The 25,624-nt window shown below is 36.2% G+C and overlaps 1 long non-coding RNA gene across 1 annotated transcript; it reads left to right on the top strand.

The window, feature by feature from the left end:
• Positions 1 to 10: 10 nt before the first annotated feature.
• On the top strand, positions 11 to 9,761 carry LOC120502353. Its single transcript, XR_005627517.1, has 3 exons — positions 11 to 2,176; positions 2,312 to 2,596; positions 9,435 to 9,761. It is a non-coding gene; the product is annotated as an uncharacterized LOC120502353 (long non-coding RNA).
• Positions 9,762 to 25,624: the final 15,863 nt, after the last annotated feature.

Raw genomic sequence — 25,624 nt, 5'->3', positions numbered from 1 at the left:
GGGGGGGGTGTATTGTCTTTTTTGTCTGTTTGGTGGTTTGTTTGTTTTTTGTTTCCATGATTCCCAGTGGAGAATTTTGTAGACCCTGTGTGGACGGCGCCCGGCTGTCCCCAGGTGAGCATTGTCCCCGTCCCTGCAGGCGGAGCGGCTGCTTTCTGCTTTCCTCCGGTGGGCTCAGGACAACCGCGCTGTGGAAAGCCGGCGTCCACAAATGAGACGGAGGAGTCCTGCAACTTTATTCGCATAATTGCAGACGGTCCACCCGGGCACATGCCCGCGGGGATTCTCTCTCTCGGTTTTAGAGGATGTGGTCTCCTTTTATCCTGAGCTCTCGGCCGTATGTTGCCCTTGCTTCCCCCACTGGCTGAGGTGCTAGGAAGGTACAGCCTTCCCGAACTATCTACCATATATTCCCCCTTGAACCTGTCATTTTACCTCAAAGTTCGGAAGTTGAGGCTTGCACAGACCCTTGCCTGTTTGTCAAGCTGTCTGGGATCTGTAACAAACCTTCAGCTTGAAGTCAGTAGAGATATTAAGGCTCATTTCTAAGACGTTAACACCCATTCCTTCACCCATAGAATTGTTTGTAAAGACATTAGCATACATCTTTTCTACCAGTCACCTCTCAGAAGGTGTTCTGTTCAGCAATAACTGGAGAAAATGAGGTGTCCTGACCCTGAGTGCTGGGGTCCCAACTTGACTTTTCCAATTTAAGCACTTAATTGTCTATGATAAGATGGGATGGGTTTTTGACATACAGTCTTTCCCAACTGCAGTTGCTGGGAGATTAAACAAAATTGTAAATTTTCTACTTATGTTTTAAAATAATGTAGTGCAATGGGTCATTTAGCTGAAATTTCCATGTTTTGTCTTTTTTTCTTTACTATTCCTTATTTCTCTGTTCCTGCTTCTCCATAACTTCTAGTGGCAATTCAATCCCCCAAAAAATTTTTGTTAAACAAAATAAAAATATGTCAAAAACCCTATAATCTTCTGCTCAATTATCGGGGTTCGCTGTTTCTTGTCTCTGCCCCGATATGGATAAGGTGGTTCTGGGCAGGCCACGCTTCAAAGGACGAATCTGGACTCTCAAGTTTTCGGTCTTCGATTTTGTTTACTATTTCTTATCTACAAAGTTTTCTGTCTGCCCAGCCAAGATAGCCCAATGATCAGCAAGGTAGCCCAATGCACTCTCCCCCGCCCACAGGACAGCTGTGTCTTCTGTAGTGAAAACTACGTGTAATATATTTACCTTTCATTCCCAATACTTTTCATCCTTACTAACAAGTGCACCTTCTCCATGAACCAATCCACAAGTGCCAACATCACCACAGAAAAAGGATGACAAGAAGAAGAAAGAAGAACCTGGGAACACACCCTGATTCCTCCATCTTTTCTCCATAACCCCCCTGTACCAAAACTCTGAAATCTATGTTTCACCTTGTGAATATATCATTCCTGCACCATTCAAACCCAAAGGTTTCTCATTTCCTCATACACAGGAGAATGAGGAAGGGCCAAAGTCAAGCCACCAGACACTTTTGGCAACATTCCAAGACCTCCGAGCCCCCCAAAGGTTCTCTCGGTAGCTCTGGACATCCGGAGTGATGTGCTGAGCTCCCGCATCAGTTTTTAGACTCCTCAGTCTATTGCCATATTAAATACTAGAAATTCTATTTCTCTTCCTCACATTATCTCCTAGGGTCACAGTACTGGATCCCTGTGGTGTTTACACAGATGTTGATGCCTGCAATCAAACGTTTTCCTTTCAGTATGTTCCATCTTTGACAAATTTTCCAGGTCAATATTCCTTATTAGAACCATGCATTTTCCTTCCTTTCCCTTTTATTCTCTGATTCTCACAGGATAATGGCCTGAAACATACTGAGCTGTATAGCAAGAGCCATTTACATTTTTTAGGAAGAAGGGAGGGAATATAGCTTAAAGTAAATGCAAGAGGAATTGGGGTTCATGATTTTACTCCAATTTATAAAGTTAATCCAAGTTATTAATTATTAGGCCTTCCTTCATTGGTAGCCAGGAACATGTGGAAAGACTTCTGGCAGAAAAACTTCTGCAACTTGCATGAGTGCAGGAGAGTTTTTTCTAGAAACCTCTCAAGTCATATGACTGGATCTACAAATTTGAGTTCATTGTCTGCTTAAGGCCAAGAAAGGTGAGTTACTTGTGCTGGTGTTTGACAAATCATGTATATTGATATCATATTTTCCTTTAACATACTAGACATTAGAATGTCTAAATTTATTGCGGCTGCATAACTTCTTCTCTGAAAAATGTTTTGCACTTTCAGTTTATGTTTCAACATCAGGCCTGGCTATCTAATCTAGCAAGCACACATGGTGTACAACTGCAAACACAGTCTGAAAGTGAAAGTAGAAGGAAAACTAATTTTGCAAAATAACAGCAATAAAATGCAAGATTTTGTTTAAAACATTGCAAATGAGTAATGTCTGGTTTTGCTTAGAGTTGGATGAGTTCTCAAAAAAAAGTGTAAAGTTGTACTCAGCTAGTGAATTTTGTTGTTTGTTTGTCTTCAATCAAATGTAGGGCTTTCCTTTTCATACCACAAAGTGTTGTGAGTATTGGGAACTTTTGAAGTGGTGTTTGATTCTGTTGACGTCCTGATCCCTCTCTAGGTAGAAATGTGCTTTTTACTCCAACACTACAATCTTGCGAGATGGCTACAATTCTTTGGATTTTGTGTTTTGTTGTTTGTTTGGTTTGGGGTCTTTGCTTGTGGCGGTGCCCAGGAAGTTCTACTTGAGCATGAGACAGAACTTCTTTACTGTGCAGTGACCAAGCGCTGGAACAGGTTGCCCAGAGAGGTTGTGGAGTCTCCCTCACCTGAGATATCCAAGCCTGGATACAATCCTACACCATGTGTCCTGCGTGAGCAGGCATGTTGGACTAGATGATGCACTATGGGCCCTTCCAACCTGACCCATTCCGTGGTTCTGTGAATGTATCCAGGTGTGAAAATACACAGGTCAGGGGAAAAAAAACAACAAAAAACAAAGCTAGAATGCTACATTGATCTGTGAAGATAAAAATGACGCTATTTAATAGCTGAAATCTATTGGAAGTACATATACTATGATACCTCTGCCCCAGTGAAATTTTGAGAACAGTTACCATATCTCTCTAATGTCACTGAAAATATCAATATAGCTTTTAAATATTAGCCTCACTGGATGTAAAATTTGTATTGGAATCAAATTTTTCCCTTACTATTTCCCTTACTACTGCATTAGAGTTACTGCTTGAATGTTACAAGAAAGGATTATAAGTGTTTGAAGTCTTTCTCTGTTCTTTGAATGCTTACCCCATAGACATGATTTTTCTGGTAGTGCCTTCTTGTCCTCGTTTCAGTTGTGTAAATTGTGCTCAGTTGTTTTACTTCCCTAAAAGAATTAGGCCAATTTTGTGGCTCATTAATTTGCAAGAAACCCATTATTTGCAATGAGTCTTTACTCCAAATGACAGTTAGGGAACAGTTTCTAGTTTTTCACCTCCAAACATGACATTTATGACACTCAAAAAAATATGCTGAATGTTTTGGTCCAAGGAGGCAAGAGGTTAAAAAAGGTAAGGTATCCAGAGCTCTTAGGCTGTTACTTTGAACATGCTTCGGTGTAAGTTCCAGCCTCCTATCTGGAAGTTAGTTGATCTCTGGGCATAAAGATCTAGATAAAGCAGGTAGTGTGCAATCCATCAGTTGAGGTTCAGTCAGGAACCCGCTCTCACACTCACGGAGCTCGGGAGCTGTGTAATGGGCAGTAGGGCTCTTCTCCACTAGGTGGTGATACAGGAGCATCTCTGGTTTCCCTGTTCCTAGAGCAGCAGGTTCACCTCCTGCGGGTTCACCTTTCCACTCATGAATAGTCCTGTGAAAATACTTTCAAACAACCTTCTTTGTTGTTTTGTAAAAAGTAAAGACTCTGGTAAGATTTTAAAGAAGGTTGGATTTTCCAAAGAGAGAGGAAGTATTCGAGTCCCTCAATGAATGTGCACAATTTATTGGGACACTTTGGAGGAATATGTGTTTCAGAAATGTGACATTCTAAATGGCATGAGTATTTTGTCTAACTCAAAAACAGTGGTTTAATTCAGCACATAGCAATCTATCAATCCATACACCATGAATGATTCTGTGGAAGATCTTAGTTATATCAGAGGCATGTCTGTAGAACTGTTTTTCATTTGTAAAGATAGCAGCAAAAGTTGAAGCTGTGAACATATTTGGAAACACAAGTAGGTAGTTGTATCAAAAATACATGATATAAACTTTAGGCAGCTGGATGGTAAAGGCTGTGGGAAAATAATGGTGCATATGACACGTAACTGATAGCAATTTAAAGCCTCACACTTCTTTCTCACCGGTGAGACTTCGAGTTTTTTAAAATAACAATTATAAATTAACAAATATTATAAAATGAACAATTTTATAAGTTGGACTGGTTGCAAAGTAATTCCTCCACAGTTTCCATGCTTCTTTCTCTGATCCTCTACATGCTATGTCAGTGCTTACTCTCCAGGCCTGATTCTTCAAAAAATGTGTGGCTTATCTGAGATGCAGACTGCAGCCATGAAAATATAGCAAATGGAAAATAGGAACATTGAATAATAAAGTTAATTTGGAAAGCCTTTGTTTGTGAGGGGCTAAGAAAATTGCTTTGAGTAATTTAGCAAATCAAAAAATTACTTCACTACCTACACCGAAAAATTTAAATTGGTCTTTGCCACAATTTTTAATGCTCTATCTTGTTCTCACAATAATTTCTGCTTCTCATCCAGTTTCTATCTTTATTTTTGTTACTTACTGTAGTGTTGCGTTTGATAAAGAATTATTCAAAAGATATGTAGACACACCCATGAAGACCAGAAAGAAATAATGTTTCAGAATTTTGTTTATGAAGTAAAGAATTTTTGGAACCACAGTCTTAGACACCAGATTTCTAAATATAAACCAAACAAATTTAGTAAAAGAAAAAACAAACAAACAAACAAACAAACAAAAAAAAAAGGAACATGTACTGTAGAGCAAGTAGGTTAAAGAAATAGTAAAGCAACAGCATTAAAAAAGTAGTTAGTATAGAAAGTTGTTAGTGTTGAGCAAATGAGTGATTTTTACACCTTTTTATTATGTTTGTCCACTTCTGCCAAATTTATTTGTGCCAGGAATTAACTGACATTTGAAAATATATTTAGTGAAATGTAAGAAATCATATAGAGCATTCTGTGTATTTAGAGCTGGATCCATGAAGATTACATGTAATAGGAAAATTAAGAGCTGATCTAGAGTGGTCCAAGAGATTTGTGAGAAATTATCTGACTCTGGAAAGCCAAGTTCATGCTTCCCTTTTATTATTATTTATCCATGTGTCCATTATTTTTATTTATCCTTGTGTCTACTATTTGCAGGTTTCAGTATAATTTTTACCAATTTGCTTGCAGTGAACAAGAGGCTTTCTAGGCTGTAGTTCCAGGTATACTGGGAAAAATTTTATAATAGTAATTTTATTTCATGATAGTTTTGTCGTGATGCAGGAGTATGGGAGTTTTACAGGTGAGAAAAAAAAAATTATTTAGCGTTTTGTCTTGAAATAAGCAGGTAATATCAATTCAACTAAAGTGACAAAAGTAATGACTTTATGCAAAATTTATACAGAAATGCACTGAGGAACAAGGCAGTCAAAGGCATTTAGAATCTAATTTACTAATCATTGTGATATGTAGAATTGTTGTTGTGTAGTTATCACAAATAGAAATACTGTCACTCAGGACTAAAATCAAGTTTATGCTCCTCTGCAATGTGGTTTGAGTCCCCATCTTTAAGATGGGCAGATGTGTATTGTACTTTTTTAATGTATTCTTACAAATTCCATAAATACAACAATGAATTAATTCTCTTTATATAGTGTCTATTCTGTAGCTACTTGGATGAGTTAAAAACTTCCCTATCATATTTCCTTGTTAAGTAGACTCAGTACATGCAATTGCACACATAATAATTTTCTTAATCAATTAAGAGAATCTGATAATTGACTGATTATATTCTGTCCTCAGTGATAAACACACATATTATGTATTTCCATTTTGAAACCAAAGCAGTTTTTACTAGTGCTTTTGGCTAGCCTTGACAAAGTAAATGTTTCCATTAAAAAAAAAGGATTAGAATAAAGATAGAGCTGTCTGTAAAATGACTGTGTTTTAGTGTCACTGTGATATTGCTGAACTGGCCACTGAGAAAGGGAAATATCTTCCTTCAGACCCAGTCACTGTTACCTGTTGAACAATGTTGGTGCAAAGCTTGGAATCTTTTCACCAACAGTGTTTTGACTTGGCAATTTCAACTACCTGGAAGCTATATAATGTGAAATTTCTGGTTAGAAACCTTCAGCTCTGTCTTATGAGAACTATATTCACATTAGAGTGGCTCACTCCTGCCTCATTTTTAACCCCTTCCAGTACTTTTACAGAAGGTTCCCTTCTGTCTCTTCAACACTTCTTGCTGGGGTTGGCATTGCCAAATTCTCTGCTTTAATTCCAGGGATCTGGGTCATTCATTTATTTAATCTCAGCAAATTTCCAGTATTCTACTCTGAGGTGTAGAATCTGTTTTCTAAGCCTTACTCTTGATTGTTAAAAAATCAGTTGTGTTTGTATGAAAGAAAATATACATGTTGTTGTTTATAATATTGCTTTTTAGTACAGAATGCCAGCAATCTATATGGACAGTGAGTCAGAAAGCAACCCCCTCACTGTAAATGGCCTACAGTTTATATAAACAGCCAAGGGAAGAAGGACTGAATGGGAAATAATAGAAGAGTAGAACAACAAGTTTTGCTGTTATCTTGTTATGCTGTTTTCTCTTAATTTTTTTACCTTACCTCTCTTTAAAAATGGAGAGTATTTTATTTTTTGAACTGACAAGGAGATCTGACTTCCATGGGTCTTTAAGACCCACATACAGATATTAAAGAAAAAAGAACCAACAAGTAAATACATTTAACAAGTTATTATTTTGATTTTGGAGAACAAATCTGTACATGTTAGTAGACCAATCTTATTTCTACAGATTGTTCTAGTGCACCAGCAGTTGCTTTACTGTTCACTATAAGATTTTTTCAAAGGTACAAACTCTTCCAAGGAAACTACTTTAGGATTCATGTGCGCTTCTAATTTTTTGTCAGTTTCTGCTAATACAATTTATAACAGATTTGTTCTGATGATAGAAAGTTTCACAGCAAAGGGTGAAAACAGTTTACAGCTGTCTTAAAGCATTATTTAGGGCCTGTGTTGTAAACTAAATGGATAAGACTGCAGATACAAGGTCCATGACCAGGACATTCCCTGATGTATTTCTATCTAGGATGGTTCTCATACCTAGACTCTTCTGTAACCATATAAAAATGATGAGGAAAATTTCCCCCAGCAAAGTCTCAGGGATGGTTAATGGTGCAAATACTGCTTTCTCTCTTGTAAAGATAAATCACTCAGTGGGAGAAGTACAGCCTCAGCTGGAGTAAAAAAATTTAATTTGCATACTGCATGTCTGCAATGGTGAACAGCCCTCAGAATATGGAAGAACTATGTGTTATGTCTTTTACTCAGGAAAAAAGCTTATTTGAAAATTGTACATCTTAGTAGCTACTACAGACAGTGTGATTTCTCTCTATCTGATCAACAAAAAAGGCCTAATAAATAGCAACATACTACTTTATTTTCTATGTCACTACCAAAGTGTGTATTCTGCTAGGGAATTTTATGGCTTGAAATGTGGGTTTTTCAGAGAAAATTCTTGCTCATAGTCCTGCAACCATTTATTTTTTCTAAGTTTCCCTATTCTGACTCTGACTAGCTATTGCATCAGACATAACACGTGTACTGTGTACTGTGCTATTATTGCCAAGTCATACTATTTATCTCCTAAAGTGTTCACAAATCATTCATTGAACAAGACATAAAAATAAATACAATAAATTACATAACACATTAGAGTAATATTAAAAAACAAGGTGCACTTTCTAGAAAATACACATTTTAAATTATATTACTTAAACATCTTACTAAGACAGCAATGAAATGAATCCTCAAAAAGAACAATGGACTTAAAAGGTTTTCTTGTTTGTCTGTAGACGATATTAAGGAAAATTTAATGAAAATGTAAGTAAACCTTTATAATTGTTCCAGACAGTCCATTAATTTTTTTCTGGTATGATTTAGAAGTACAAGTATAAAAACCAATTAAAATATTTTTTCCTAAGGCAATAACAACATAATAATATAAATACACTTTGACACTGGGATAAATATTTGGTGATAGGGTAGTAATCATATTAGCACAGCTGGACAACTTCTCAGCATTATTGAGCTGCTGAAAATTTTTGCTTCTAAAATTTGCATCAGACACTTTTTTTTTTTTTTAGAAAAGTTCTATTACCCTTAATATTTTTACTTTTTAACATGCGTGATTTATTTCAGTGCTATGCATTCACCAGAATTCAAACCCATACTACACTATTGGGAAACCCGGTTGGTAATACATCCACTTGTGAAGTGAGAACAAAGACAAATTAAGTAGACAAAAATCATCTGTTTGGCATAGGAGTAGTTAAGTCTCATGATTCAAATATGAATATAGAATATGAAGTCTTATTAGGAATGATAGTCAAAGAAGAGGAGTAAGATATTATCCATATATTGAGGGACACAAGTTTGCTCTGAGTGGCAGAATCTGCAGAATCTTTTATCCATAGTGGCGATAAAAGAGAAAAATCACAAAGGTGCTTTTATGGTCAGGATGAAACATCAGGCAAAGGTGATGAGGCAGATGAAATAGTTTCAGACTAGGCTGAACTGCGGTAGAAGACCAGCATATAGCAAGATGCAAAATATTAACAAGGTCTTGGAATGTGTTGACTATATTTGTTATTTCAACCTTAAGAAGGACAACAGGTGAAATGCATCTGTAAGGGAAATTGTCAGTATAGAGTTCTGGGAGAATTTGAAGATGAAAAGCAGCACTGATTGTGGTAATGAAGTATAGAACTCATGATTTCTGGGATGAAAATAAAAATACTGTTAGTAAAAAAATCTCATAGTAAAAGATCAACATGGAATTAAAATCCCAGGATGCCTTAGAAAAATGTTAACAACATGAAAGACAGAAATATGTCAAAATGAAGAAGCTTGGAATAACAAAACAAAAAACATGGGATAGCAAATTACAAGTTTGCAAAGAAGTATTAATAGTTGTCCTGAGTATTCATCAGAATTGTCATAATACAATCCAATAATCAACCATAATATTTAGATGTTTAAAAAAAACTGTCTTCAGTAAAATGTATGAAGTAGTATGTCCACTGTGTTTGAAACTGAAAAAGACTAAAATGAAGTGGTTTTTTTTTCAGGTTTGACAACTGTATTTCATTAAAATTTTGGACAACTTGAGAATCAGCAGAGAAAAATATGCTGCAAAACATGATACAGTAAGAACAAGCTGCTGGAAAACATGATATGCATAACATCTTGAACAAAATGAATTTTACAAAAATATGAATGAACAAAATAACATAAAATTAATTCTGTCTGTACAACCAAAGGTGGGATGGCTTGTGTTCAAATATGTAAAGTGTATCTGAAAACGGGAAGGCAAACACCACTGTTTGTTCTGAGACAAAATCAGAGGTCAGTTTGCAGAGAGAAAGATTTATGTTAAGCATTAGAGGGAAAAAAAAGAAAAATAAAGCCAGTATTTTCACAATTTGATAATTAAATACTGAAGTAGATGGCCTGAAGATTTTAAGAACAGGTCCCGTGAACAGTTTAGATCTTGTCTTTGGGCAAGAGAATGGACTAAAATAAGTTTCCTTTCAATTATTTCTGATACTTATATTTTATATATCCTTTACAGAATGAAGTCAGCTGTGAGAAAAAGGCACAGAGAGTAGCAGAGTAAATGAACATAGTTTTTGTCTGAATTATTATCCTCTATTAAGGAAGGTAGAGATTTGCATTGTTATTTTAAAAACAGAAGACCTGCATTTGTAGTCTCCCACTGTAATATAAGTTTGCAACAAAGAAAACCTAAGTTTAATTTCTCTAATGAGACATAGACGATAATAATTTTTAATAAGTCACTATATTCTGTAGCTAATGGGATTTGTACCTATTGGAATGTATTTCATGTAGTTCCACAGTAACATAAGGAAGGTAAAACCGAAACTCTTTTTAAGAAGGACTGATTTGAGGTAGTCCTTTTATTTAAAACCCTTCAGATTGTACCTCTTGTGAAATGATTCATTTCTAATGAATCTGCATCAGGCATCAGCTGCAGAGCATGACTTGTGTAGGTGAGCTCTAGATGCTGCAATGACAACAGCAATGACTCAAGACAACTGTCTTGAACCTCGTCTTAACTCTGGGACTACATTTGAAACACTGAACTATGTTGAATGAAATTTAAAGCATGGAGCTACAGTTAAGAAGCCTTTTTCTGCCAATTACACTGTGCACATTATTCAATAGTAAATTGTATTGCCTTTTAATGGTTGGTTGGTTTGGTTTTTTTGGTTGGTTGATTTTGGTTTGGTTTTGTTTTTTGGTTGTTTAGTTGTTTTTTTTTCCCTCCAGACACAGTAACTCATAGATGATATAAGTCTTTCTCAAGTTGAGAACTGTAAGGAGTTTGTTATCAAAAGTTGGTTTTTATTTATTTACTTGCTTTTGATACTTTCTGTAACAGAAAGCTATGAGCTACATTTCAAGAACTATAAGGGTGGTGGGATAGCTCTGATGGTTTAGAGATATAAGCAAACATGAAATTTTTCATGAAAATCAAGGTTGTAGATTTTTAACTGCAATGGTGGTGCTGATAACTATATCATGTAGGCAGGAATTGAAGCAGCTCCCAAGTCTGCTTTCTTTTCTTATGTGTTTTAGGTGTATTCAATTTCAAGTAAGATATTTCAGTGTCTTCTGCCTTTTAGTTAAGGTATGGATTATGATTGTGGTTATGATTATAATTTAGGTCTGTGCATTTAATGCATTTGCTTGATGATTTGTTCAGGAATGATAAGGGGCCCAACCCAAAATCCAATACTGTTAGTAAAAATCTCCTGTGCACTTAAAAGGAAATAGGGGTAGGCTCTAAAGAGGCTGGCATGGCTTTCATGAGCAGCTTTTGTTCCAACAAGCTGTTACAGTTTTGCTCTAGTATTGTGTAACACAGTCTTTGTATGTTTGTGATACTAGCCGAGACAAAGAGCACAGGGGTCACCTCCAGAATAAAAACTCACATTTTTTGAGTGCACAACTTTTATTTCTGCTACCTAACAATTTCCAATAAAAGGAAATTGAGACGTGCTCTTTGTACATGACTATTCCAGTTAAGAAAAGTTTGCCATTGTATGATCCCAATTGCTTTTTCTGGTTACTAATAAGGTTTTACTAATAAATACCTCAGAAATTAAGGTTCTGATCTCTCACATGCTTATTATATCTCATGTCTGAGCATTAACAGCACTTATGAAACATAGAGGTCCCCAAAAGTTTTGTCTTCCAGAATCTTCCTTGCATCCATTTGTTTTTTTATCCTCTGGACTACGACTTAGATTTGTGGGTTCATGTTGCCTGCACTTCTGCTATAGTCCTCAGTCTTTCCATGACTACTTCTTATTGTTACCTTGCAACCTTTAAAAGCCCTTTAATAAGCTCTTCCTAAATGTTGGGAAACAGACTACCCAGCCATTTGAAGATACTTATCTCAAGTAAGTGTAAATAAATAAACTAAAGTATTGGTTTATTTAATCTTCTTGTAATTTTTAGAGTTCCCACATTCTGTAAAAGAAAATGACGTTTTAGTTTTTAAAGACTATAACATTTTATTCAAGAAAATATGATCTCTGAAATATAAGTTGAAGGTCTGATGTACAATCATTTTCTTCTGTTAATCACTTATTTAGGGAAAACTCAAAAGTGAGGGTGAAGTAGCATCATCTGAAGCACTTCACCTCTACATAAGAATTTGAAATTTCCTCTAGAGTAATTGTTTACTGGTTTTCTTGAAGGTCAGTCCCATTTCTTCCTATCCTCCCACAATGGGAACTACTGTACACAACTATAGGATAACAATGGTCTCTATTCTCCCAGCAGTTACCAGGGAGACTGAACTGATTAAGAATCATGCACATTGGAAGCATTTTCAGTTAGGGACTGGGAAAAGCAGAAATCATTCCTGAATAAGAAAAATAATAACCATATTTATCCTTATAAAAATCTGAGTTTGCCTCACTAAAACTAGTGAGACAATTTTCACTCTGGAAGTTTAGGTGTCTTCATGATTACCCAGCTTTCCTACTGTATGACACTTGTGCCAAAAATTTTGAAAAATGTAATGAACTTCAGGTAAATATCATGACAGAACTATGTTTTTAAGCAAAAAATCTGTGACAGCTTCTGATCCTGGTCATGTTAAACAAAATGACCAAAACTCCATGAACTTCAGTGATGTATGTTAGGGCCTTAAGAACACATTTAGAACACAAATGTATTTGTTGATTATGATCATGGCTTTGTATTTAAATCCACTGAAGATTTGTGTCATTTTCTTATTCAAATGGAACATTTTGTATCATCACGTACTTTGAGTGGCAGCTATTCTAACAACAAGAATTTTAGAAAGTTTTAAGTTGATATAATTTTAATATGAATTCTAGTACATTTTGCAATGTACTTCTTCATTCTGTAAGCAAAGAATATGGCATTATGCAAAATTTTTTACAACAAGCTAGTATCTTCTAAACACCTAACCTTTTGAAACAACTCACCTAGCTGATCAAAGGAAACCAGCTGGTTGAATTTTCCTGAGTTTCAGCAAAGTTTTCTATACTGTCTCTCGTGGTATCTTCCTGGAGTTATCCTCTAGCTGCCAGCTGAAAAAAAAACCATCATGCAATGGGTGAGCAACTGGCTCATGGTGGGGCACAAAGGGTGACAGTGACTGTAACTCTTACTGTACAGTGACAGGACAGTTACTCTTCAACATCTTTGCAAACCTGGACACAGGACTGGAAGGGATACTGAGCAAGTTTGCCAAAGAAACAAAAATGCAAGGAGCTTCCGTCCTTCTTCAAAGGACAGAAGAACATATGAAATTCTCAGGAAATGAGTGGGCTGGGCAATCACAAACCATGTGAAATTTAACCAGGGCAAGTGAAAGATTCTTGCATCTGGCAACTCTGGTTCTGTGTATAGACTGGGGAAGAAGAGGCTGAAGAACAGCACGGTGGAAAGCCTCCTGGGGCTCCTGGTCACTGGTGAGCTGAACACGAGCCAGCAGTGCCCTGGCAGCCAGGAGGGCCAGCCCTGTCCTGGGGGCATCAGGCACAGCATCAACAGCCGGGCAAGGGAGGGGATTGTCCTGCTCTGCTCTGCACTGGGGTGGTCTCAGCTCCAGTGCTGGGGACACTTTTGGGTGCCACAGTGTAAAAAAGATATTAACTTGTAAGAGTCCAAAGGAGGGCAACGAGGATGCTGAAGGGTCAGGAGGAGAAGCAGAGTGAGGAGTGGCTGAGGTCTCTTGGTCTGTTCAACCTGGAGGAGACTGAGGGGAGACCTCAGTGCAGGTACAACTTCCTTGTGAGGGGAAGCAAAAGGGCAATCACTGATATCTGCTCCGTGGTGACAGTGACAGGACCTGATGAAACGGCCTAAGGTTGTGTTGGAGAGGTTTAGACTGGAAAATAGAGGTTGTACACTTCCACACCCAGAGAAAGACTGGCTACTGGAATGGGCTGCCCAGGGAAGTGATCATGGCACCAACCCTGGATAATCTGTTGCACATGGTGTAAAACTTGAGTTGTCCTATGCAGAGCCAGTAGTTGGACTTGATCAACTCAGAACATTTTGTGATTCTGTGAAATAATATTGAGAAATGGATTACCTTTCTGTTTATATTTACATGCATCAAAATCTGTCATGCAAATAAGCAAATAATATTGCTTCTGAAGATTCTGTAGCTGAACCTATGGTTCCATGAAGGACATAATTGCCAATAATAAGATCATTCTATTTATTAGCTTCATGAACATGTAGAAGGCAATTAGTAAGTGGGTGTTTTGTTTTTGTTTTTTTTTCTTGTATTTAATGATGCAGACAGGAAAAAGCTTCACCTTGAAAACTGCAAGGAGAAACTATCTTGAGACACTTGCATGCTGAAATCTTAAAGGCAATAATCTCAGCCTCTGAATAGAACATTAGCTTTCTAATCAGACAAGATTAGGTGGGAGTTCAGTGTTGAAGTTCCTCATAATGGTTGCAAAATTCTGCAATTTGCCTTATGTGAAAATTGCTGAAGAAATATTAAGAGGTGTCATACCTGTGTAATCACACAGAACATACCTTTACTTTTTCTCAAATCAATGGTTGTTGATACCAATAGGAGAACTGAGTCAATATTTTTTGAACAGCAAAATTTCTTCATAGAATTTCTTTTACTTTAGGGTAGCTGGCACATATGACTACAAAGAAACAAAATTTACAGAAAATATGATGGACCAGTAAAAATTATCTTTGAAATATTTTTCACATGTTCTGCATTAAAAAGTAGGACAACAGTCTCCCCAAGTCTGAAGGTGGCACCTGCTTTATAATCAGTGTATATCTTGTGGTATTTAGGCAGAGAAACACCAATGCAGACTGCAATAATACTGAACCAAAGCAGTGCAAGACTAACCTGGTGTAAGTCTTAACTATTAAAAGAATATTGTGACATCTCAGTATCAGTTATTCTTCTGGTAAATAATCTAGATTATGAAGTATTGTGACTTTTTGGAGGGAATACAATGTTGTTTAGGGGATTGGTTGAGATGCTTTGTGTTTATACTTTTTGCTGTTGAGCAGAAAGAGCTTATCAAATTTAATTTGATAAACTTTACCAATTAATAGGCACACTGTATGAGAAACTAAAACATGCACTTTGTGATTTATCTTACTGGCTTGTTGAGTTAGTAAGTAGGTTGATTCAAAATGTACCAGCAAATACAACACAACATCTGGTAAATCTCAGGCTAGGAACTGAATCAGTGGAAACACAGAGGATTTCTGGGTGTGTTTACAACATAACTCTTACAGGTGAGATATGGAGTAAACTGAAAGGAGACACAAAATCCATCATATACTCTTTCAGTTTCTGCTACCCAGCATGTCATATTTATGCAAGCACATATGCAAAATCAGTATTATTGTTTAATTTCTTCTGATGTATCTAGGCCACAAGCTAGCACTCTTTCCGTGTAACAGCATCATTGCCATTATAATCACAAGTTAAATTCTACTATTTTGAACAACAGCTATTTTCCTAAGTACTCTTCTGTGGACACAGAACACTCATTCTCTGTTCCACTCCTCCTCAGACACCATCTCAGTAATGTTTCTTTCATCTTCATTCATAAAGATGCAAATATTGGACTTTTCAGAAATAGCAGAAAGCCTACACCAGCAGTGAGAAAGACACTGCGAAAATTAGCTGTGATTCAAATTATGATAATCTCCTTTGTTCTGAAAAAAAAAAAAATCCACCATGACATTCACTGCATGGTTTTGGCGTTCTACAGTTGGAAAGGTAACAAGCTTCTAGATTTCTATGCTTTGCTTGCATATATACATTTGCTCTACTTATTTGTTTCTGTAGGATCTGCTTAGCTACGTGGTAAGATATACTTTGGAGTGAAATCTTTTGACAAGTTGAACAGAGGCAGATTGGTAAAGCTCAAGATCCTGTGAGAGATTTATTTTGTTAATTTTAATCACATTAGGCTAACTGTGCTGTGTATCCTAAACTGATATTCATATGGAATGGTGTTAATGATTTATACCACAAAAGGCTGTGTCAGTTTACCTTTGTATTTGAGCTCTATGTGTGATAAGGAGGAGTTAGCTACTAGGATTATAGCAATAAACTGTGAGAATAAGATTGCTTTTTGCCTTTTTCCACCTGACAATTACAGAAACTATCTGATTATTGCACAGATTGAAATGGCTTACAGCTATCATAGTGAATCATCCTTTCATGTGGGAGAAAGAAAATGAAAACTGAAATTAGGCATGTGATGGTCACCTCCCATTTGTAAAATATTTACCATTTGTATTTACTGTTTGCCAAACATAGCCATGTGGAGCAGCAGTTATTGCACAAAATTCAATAGAGGCCTTTTGTTTCATAGCTGCTGAGAAGTTCCAAGCAAGGCAAAATATTTGAGCAGACCACAAAGTGCTGATGAAGACCTTCATAGCATGTGTAGTATTTTGTAACTATTATATTGGTTGTCTGTTCATATCCTTCTGGGAACATAAACCTGTTCCCAGCTCTTACTTGGTGTTACTTTACCTTTTCCTTTTCTCTACCTTGTTTTTCCCCTCTCCTGCATCTACATGTTTGCATACACTGGTGCATGATTTCTTATGACCCAGATGAGCAGGGCTGAGGATTTGTGCACAACTGGTCAGGAATCAGGATGTGATTTTCTAAAGTCATTTTGTGTGTTTGTGTTTACAGGGTGGTAAATCAGAGCTTGTGGTTTGCACTGGAAATCTGATAGATGTATTCTGGTGTGATGAAATAGAGTTACAAAGGAGAACAGAGCCTGCCTACCTTCTGTAGCTTGGGCTTTCACCATTTACTTTGCAGATCCAAGATCAATTTCTCTCACAAATGGTTGCTCATTGCTTTTCATTCTACAAATACATACGTTTAACTTTCAGCATTCATTGTACACATGTGTTCAGTTTTCTGAGAACTAGGGATGGAGTTTTGCCAGGTCTTTTTACATCCATCATCTTGCATAGTGTCAGTTTGTATAAGAAAGTTACTGACTTGCACAAGAAGAAATGGATGCTTTTTAGGAACTCTTTGAGACTCCCTCATTGAGCTTGAAAAGAAATATTTTTGGAAAAGCATCACAGATGCTTTGGAAAAACATCTTTTTCAAGCATCACAGAACCACAGAATCATCCATGTTGGAAGAGATCTTCAAGACCTTCAAGTCCAACAGCACTGCCATAATCACTCCTAAACCATATCCCAAAGTTCCACACCGAGCTGCCTTTTGAACATTTCCAAATGTTCATCATCACTTCCCTGAGCAACTTATTCCAGTACCTGACCTCGTTTTCAGTTAAAAAAATATTTCTAATATCTAATCAGAACCTCCAAATATTAACCTTGGAAAATAGTATTTAATGATTTTCATAAAATGTGCTTAAATCCAAAGATCGAAAGAAATTGTGGCTAAGTGCGTAGTGCACTTGGAGTGATGTGAGGCATTCTGAACCACCCACCTCAAAAGGAGAGTGCCTCTGCAATAAAATCTGTAGGAAACTCTGAGCAGAGGATCTAAATTGAAGACGCAATATACATTAACATTGAATTTGAAATCAGACTTTTAAAACAGCATCACTCTTTCTTCAATGCTTGGACTGTATTGTGGTCTCTGTAAAGATGTCACTTTTCTGTAAGCATCCCTGAGATGTACCCAGCCATTTTCAGAGCTGAACCTTTATTCTTCTTGAACACTTACTGAGGTAAATGGTAGAAATGAAAGGACATATGGATCTCTGAGATTTGTTCAAGTACAAAAGAAATTGCTTTCAAAGACTATATCTGAATTGAAGACAAAAGCAGTTTCAAATTTGTCATATGAAAAATTTAAATAATTAACCAAATCATCTTTGATTTTCTGTGTAAAAACTTTAAAAGATTCTGCCTTTGTCTTGCATCCCAATGGGAGAAGCATTCTAGGAGTCCCATGTTCTCCATTTGTCTGTCAAAATCAGAGTATTCTCTTTCATTGCTAGTTACACTTTTTTGTTACATGTCAGTGAAGACACTTTAGCTTTTGGTTTTAAGTGGTTTACTCTACCTTATAATTAAGTGGTAATTAAAATACATTTTATATTATGTCACTGTTTTTTTTTTAGAGAGTGGCATTTGTGTTAGGGGTAGGAGAAGCCCATAAAATAATGACAACCCGCTTTGATAGGATCATTCCTGTTGTCAATTCCTTTGGTATGAAAAGGCCATTAATTTTATTTTGTTCAGAAGTCACACTGTGAATAGGCAGTCCACATCTACATAGTATACTGTAGGTAGAGATCTTATGGAAGGCATACAAGAAACAGGCTTTGTTATTATTCTCTTAGGAAACACAGCTTACTGATACAATATAGGAACCTTCTTGGCATTCTCAGCTGTTTTATGTGGATAGGGGTTTTCCCATGAGTAACTAATTTTTCTGTAATAATTTTTTATAATTACTCAATAAGTGATAATTTACTCATTATCACTTATCGTTACATTTATACATCTTCAACATTCTGTTTGTGTTAGATACAAGGTATTTAATTTCTCCCTCCCCCTTCCCCTTTTGCTGTAAGGCGCTGTGTTTAACTTCAGACAAGATACTATCCTATGGAAATCCTAATAAAGATACATGCACTTTGGTTGTAGACTAAGCTTTCCAGACATTTATAAGCCTCTGATTCAATTACTGCATAGTGGAGACAATCTACAAAGTTTTATTTGATGCAGTGTTTGTTGACACTGTACTAGCACAGCAGGAGCTGGCAGTGCAGAGGAAGGAGGTATGTCAGTTTTCCCACTCACCATTCTGACAGCTGGGCAGATCACAAAGAAAATATGTGGGGGTATTCAGGGAAAGAACTGATCCTGATTTGGATGCTGTGCTTGTATCCACCAATAATTTCCTACATGAGCTTGTCACTCAAGGATGATATTTGTAATACTTGTGAGAGTTTCTAATTGAGGTCCTAAGTTCACCCTTCTGAGGGGAGTTAACTAAGTCCTTGGCTGGAGAAAGCTAGATGGAGACAGGAATATAGTACTATATTGTTCTTCTATTGCTCTTCTCATGATTCATATGGTCCTTAGCAAATCTGACTCCTTGCTAATAAAGTCCTGTAACAGTAATTCTGGGGGGTCTTGTGGGCTGCTAGAGGTCCAAGTCCTTGTGTTCTTACCTCTTCTTCACATCCACAGCCCATGTCTTTCACGGGGCTATGTAAAAGCCTGTGCCTAGCTGTCCACAAAGCAGGCACTTTTAACCTGCATCTCTGAGGAGCTACAGTGCTGGCACAAAGTAGTACAGCCTCACTGACCTGATGTGTGGTTAATGCCTGTCTGGATGGTGCCTAGGTAGAGGTCTCTCCATTGCTGGGAAAATTCCCAGGGTATGGTATGGATGTACCAGCTTGAAGTTGGGCATCTTCACATACACTGACAAATACTGAGTTCAGGAAACTCAAGGCTAGTATTGTGTTTGCAAAGAATATAAGTATTCATCTTACCTCCCTTTTATAAACTGTATGAGGTACTCAGCAAAGAGCTGAACTTAAACTTCTGACTGTTTAAAACCTTGTGTTTTTGTAACAAAAGGAGCTGACACCAAGGAATCCAATGATGTAGGTGGAGGGATCCTTATTGCCAAGCCACTGCAATTCCCACTGTCAGAGAGACTGGCTGGTTTACAACTAAGTACTGCTCTAAGAAGAGTCTAGATTTAATGCTCTTTCTTAAGTATCTATTATGGCATCCCAAGAGCAATCCTATTTAAGAGAGTGGATCCTGGCAAGAACTTCTGCTGCAATTAACTGCAGGCTAGTCAGGACAGCCTAAGGAACATTAGAGCATGTCACTCCAAGTCCAGTCCATGAATTTCTAGAAAATGTATGTCAGATCACCTGGCACAATCCACAAGGCTCAAATATAAAATCTATTTCCCAGAATGAATTGAAAACTTCTTTTCTGAAGTGCTGAAATAGGGCAAATAGTTTTGAATGAAGTTTCCCATGAGACTTAGGTATTAATGTAAAAATATAATACATAGGAAAGATGGACATGAATTTGGAAATAGCAAGTACTTACAAAGATAGTAAAACTTCTGTTTCACAAATAAAATTATGAGAGTTTAAAAAAACTAAGAATTTGCCTATTTAAAGCAGAACATGAAAGAAAATTTATTGGCTACAAGGACAATTATCTTACATTAAAAGATCTGAACACATTCAGATGTGTTAGGCAAGAGCATTGTTACGTCATTTTTTTAATAAAAGGGATAAATGTATAAGTCCACCAAATTTTCTTCAGAGTTCTTAGAGAGCTACAGAATTCTTACTAAGCAAAAGGACAAAGTCCCACTAAGCCAACAGCAATGAAGTCTCGGCTGGTTTCTTGACAGAGATACAAAGTTTGACTGAAAAGAGGTTTGTGACTCCAGAAATAAACTAACTGAAACTGAGGTAGATGGTTTCAGTTGGCTTGACTTCAGTGTAGAGATTCTTCACTTCTAAGTGAAAAGGCTGAGGCAGAAAGATAAATCTTAAAGTATTTGCCATTCCAGTATTTACCATTGCATCCAGAAGCCGCCTAATTACCTTGTACATGGTACAAAAAAATGTACCATGGATGACTTTTATAAATCAAGATACTACAGATGATGTCTCCTACCCCCATGTATTACAATAAAATATAAAAATAATTATGAATTACTGGACTTTCACATAGCACAAGAAGGTAATTATATTATTTTATTACTGTATTCTAGGTGTCAGGAAGAAATGGAAATGCCTTTGTGTTTGCTATGGTAGTCAGTTTGTTATTAGAAATATACTGCTGGATTGCTGGACAATAATTATGATAAACCAGATAAGTTGAGAATTATTACAGACCTGAGTAAAGTCCTTAGATTTAAACATTACATGATGAAAAATTTTCAGGGAGATATTTTAAACTCTGCATGCCAACAAAAACTTTTGATAGCATTGGTTATATATCAAAAAATAAATTAAAATCACAGGAATACAGCAGTTTTCTTTGTTATGTTTCTAGTAATGTGACATTTCTTCAGTGGATCTTTCAGATCCATATACTGACTTGGATCTTTCAGAGAGAAAGTATTAGTGTGTTCTTCATTTATGATAAACTTGGTGACAGTGGTAGGTTGTATAATGCTGTGGTAGGTATGAAAGAAAAGAGCTTGTAGCTGAAGAGAAGGAAATGCCAGACAGAGCTGAATGAGATTAATTTGAGACTCAGTTATTAAAAGGAGGCACGAGAGAAAGGTGAAGGTATCATACATGTGCAAACTGTGAGGTTATGTATACTTCCTGATACTTAATAGCATATTTCAGTTAATTAATCCTTTATTTGCTAAAACTAAATGTTTCCCTTAAAATTTGCTAGAACTAAATGTTTCCCTCAAAATCCTTGGACTGACATTACAAAGCAAAGTGAAACTGGTGAGGAAGAGAAAAGCTGGAAGAAATAAAGTTTTGAAAATGGACAACAGGAGTGTATTCTGAATTTGCTTCTAAATGAATCCTACCATCTTAGTTGCATGCTATCTGAAACTCCTTTTTTAAACATTGTCTAATTGGTTTAAAAAATGCTGAATAAAAGTTAAAAAAATACTGAAACAGGAAAACTTTCAAGTGCCTGCTTGGATTTGAGGTCATTGGGAGTTCCATATAGTCATGTAAAGAAAAATTTACATTTTAGAAAATGATAATACTATTACAGAATTGGTTGTTAAATCTGAAAAGCAAGCACAGAAATTTGTGAGGCATATTTTTGACAAATGACAAATAGTGAAAGCAAGGAACTATTTGAACGGGATTCTGAAGGTAATACTACTCAAGACACCAAGTTTTTAGAGCAAAATTTGAACATCTGAAAAGAAAATCACACAATGATGAAATATGAAGGTCTTTAGAGAGAAATTGTAGACAGTTGCTTAACAGAAGATTTTCCAAGCAGCTGGAGACAGGGAAATATTCTGGGGTTAAAGAGATGGAATTGCTCACTAAAATGGCATTCTGTACAAAGTAACATTCACATTTCCTAATTCTCAGGAAATTGTTCTAAGCCTGTGTTACAGTTACAAACCACTTCAACTCCATCAGATTTAGATAGGCAAGTCAGAAATTTTCTGTAGCAATGAATGTTTCAGATTTACTGGTCTGATTTCTCTAATGGATTCTTATATCTTCTGACAATTAAACTGGGAAAACTACTGGAGCACTAGAATAAAGCATTCACTGTTTTCAAGGTGTGCTGAGAATTGTTTGTTAGAATTTATGTTTGCACTCTTCTGAAAAGTATTCAGGAAATCAGTCAGACTTACAAGTTTCTGTGTTAGAAATATGCTTTTAAGTTTACCACTAAGACACATTTACACCAGTGAGCCATCCTCAAAACTAGAATAATTGTCATTTTCAAGGTCTTGTTTAGAGGATTTTCTGAACACTAAAGTCATCCTTTCAACATCCAATTTTGCCTTATATCTGTACAAAGCAGTATATCTGCATATAGTAATATAAATGTATATTACACTATCTACAAATGCATCTAGAGGTATATCTGACATTAGTGAGATATGCAGTAGGTAGCATGATTTAGTGCCTCTTGCTTCTCTCTCTTTTTTAAAGTTGAAAATACTATTTTCCATTTATTTGAATGGAATCCACAGAGTGGTGAGAAAAATATAGGGGAAGAACAAAGTTTATTCTGGGGTCTTGAGTACTCACTGCAAATATTTCACTCAGTTTTTCCCTCAACAGCAGTGTCTGCATGTGAAACCTCTCCCCCTTCTCAAGTTTGCACTTTAGAAGTGCCAACTTCACGTTCCTCCTTATTTTTAGCTGTGTATTAGAAAATGCAAGTGTTCTTGAGGAAGGTTGTTCTTTGCCTGATGCCCTCCCTCTGTGTGCCATGACATTATGGCAGTTCTGCGTTTTGAATACACTAGGTGCATCCTGCAGATTTTCATGGTTAAACTGCTCAGGAAAATAGCACAATGCACAGGAAGAACCAACAGAAATAAAATGTTTTTTCAACAGATGGAGCATCAACTGCTGGTTTTTATTTTTCACAGCCATGTATGCTATAGTACCAGAGTATATGTGTGTCACACACTCTCCTGACATTTTGTAAATTTAAACCCAAAATTTAAAAGGTATGTCAACCTTTATCTAAATGGTAAGCAGCCTACCACGTCCACATCAGTCCTCCACACTTTAATATGCCGTATGCAGGAGTGTTTTTCAGTGAAATTCTGCTTTCGGGTACTGCTGCCATCTCCAGACAATCAAATGCCATACATTTGTGATGGGAGAGGAAGGCAGTTTCATAACCTGAGTTAAAATGTAGTCTTGATAGATAAACGTGTTAAGAGGAAAATTGAAAAGTATTTGAAGACCCTGCTTTATACTTATAAACTATTCTCTAGGATTAGAATAAATACTCAGATCTTGTAGACAAAATTTCCTCTGTATTCTCAGAATCCTTTTGTTTTCAAATTACCTATTTTTTTCCTTTCTATTACAAGAGCGAAATCTTTTAGGAAAAAGATAGAATTTTAAAGAGAAATACTTAAAAACATTTTATTATTTTTTGCTATTTCATTTCAAATACATAGTTGATTTTATTTTAAAATTTTGACTTAATTTATTACTTTCTTGAGAGTCAAAAAAATTATTGGAAGATGTTTTTTTCTACCAGTTGTAATGAAGGCAAAATACCTTTCTTAGGGAAGCAAATCCTCAGGTGCCTGCCTGAAGATAGGTTCCTTTTTTTATATGGAAGAAGGGGAAAGAGTAGCTCAGGAGTTTCCTCTGCCTCGGGCAGCTTGTGAAAATACCAAGAAGAATTGCAGCCTTTTTGTGGATGGGGTTGGAAGAGCCTACTTTGCATTCCTGATCCTTCAGAATGATAATGAAACTATGTTTTAACAGATTAACTCTCAGTGTTACCTTAGAACTATATCAATACTTGATCTATGCTAATAAAGACTTAGTCAGTATGTAGAAATTACATTAGCTTTAAGTACAATTCTGCATTCCTTACTAGAATAATAAAGATTTAATGACTAAGTTGAAATTTGAACAAGAGAACACAGACTTTGGATACTTGAAGCAGATGTACAGTGTGTAATAAAAGGCACATTTAAAAATAAATTATTTTAGGATTAACAGGAAAAATCTGCTATTGTTTCAAAATGTTAGTTTGTATGAGTCCTAATAAAAAAGTACTTTTCACATTTTAATGTGTCTCTTTTAAGTACCTTAGTGCAAAATTGAAAACTAACAAAACAGAACAAAAATACCTGCAAGAAAGATACTACCAGTAGAAGGTCTCATATTTTGTTGTGGGAATGTAATAAATGGAACTTTCAAATATATGCTTGAGTTTGGGGTCAGGTTTTCAGAAGAAGAGTCATGTGCAATTTGGGCATTTGAAATTTGGAGAAGAAAAAATATCTATACCATAACGTTTTGAGTATTAACACAATACTGCAAGGCCTGGTTCAGTGGAAACTGATGTATATGTCTGAGCCCAAAAAAACTTATTCATGATAGACAGGATTTATTTTACTTTGCTGGATTAAAGCCTGTACTAGAAACAGTACTGAGGTTTTTGCAAAGTCAGGTTCTTAGATAGGAATGCAGGTGTTTCCTACAACATGATTGTGAAGACTAAAGTGAGAACTGTGGGAAAAAAGAGGAAGGTTGTTCTGGGTTTAGAGAGGTGCCATTCCTGTAAATGGATACGTAAATATCCACTATCCATAGCTATAAGCATTTGTAGTAGAAAAAGTTAAGATACTGAAAATCAGAAAAAAGTTTGGAACAAGAGATAACAATAAGTGAAACTACTTTATAAGAGAAAAACCTGTATAGATGACAAATCAATGGTAAATAATTTAATTCTAGACACTACAGTTTCTGTATTGCAACTGAAGAATTTCTCCTCCTCTTCCTCCTCTTTTCTCTTTCCCTTATGCTCCTTCCTGCTTTGCTTTTTTTTCTTCCTACTGAACATAAATATTATTTTCTAATATGTGATTGTTTTGGCATAACATGCTCCACATATCTCCTTAGTAATATATAAACAACTATACTTACTGAAGCTTTATAAGCATTTGCTTTGTGAACAGAAGGAGTAAAAAATATGCATTGAGAGATGGATAAGCATTTGGAAATTAATGTAAAATTTAGAAATTATTAAGCTCAGAAGAGACTAGATGGAAAGAATGCTGTCAGCATGCTGGGGGGTGGCTGGTTTCCAGTGCAAAAAAAGCTGTGGATCCTGAAAGTAGAGAGCTCCTACTGTAGCCCTTCACTTCAAAATAAGAGAGACAATATGGAATGCTTTTATGAGGTTAAATGTTATGTTTCCTGCAGACTTAAAGCACAGAGGTATACCTAGATATACCTGGGAACAGTGGCAAAAATTGCAGAACTTCAAAGAGGCACCAGAGTGTGCTTTTCTGTGATTGCAGCTACCCTATGCTTTCACAGCCTGTGCATAGAGGTTTATATGGAAATGGCAGTCCCTTCTCTCCTAAAGCTAGTTGTAAACCAGAATAGAAAAGGCTCTATTCCTACCACTCTGCCTTCTCCATGGAGAGTGAGATTTTTCCAAGCACTTCAGGCAATATGAGAGCAATCACAGAATTTCAAAGAGGACAAAGAGGGCATTGAAAAGAGGAGTGAGAAGAGCTGCAAGAACACTGAAAAATGAATGCAA

This window comes from Passer montanus, unplaced genomic scaffold (assembly GCF_014805655.1).
Source record: "Passer montanus isolate IOZ18808 unplaced genomic scaffold, ASM1480565v1 scaffold22, whole genome shotgun sequence".
NCBI classification, from domain to species: Eukaryota; Metazoa; Chordata; class Aves; order Passeriformes; family Passeridae; genus Passer; species Passer montanus.
The sequence above is the reverse complement of the archived record's forward strand: the minus strand, read 5'-3'. Positions and strand labels throughout refer to the sequence as shown.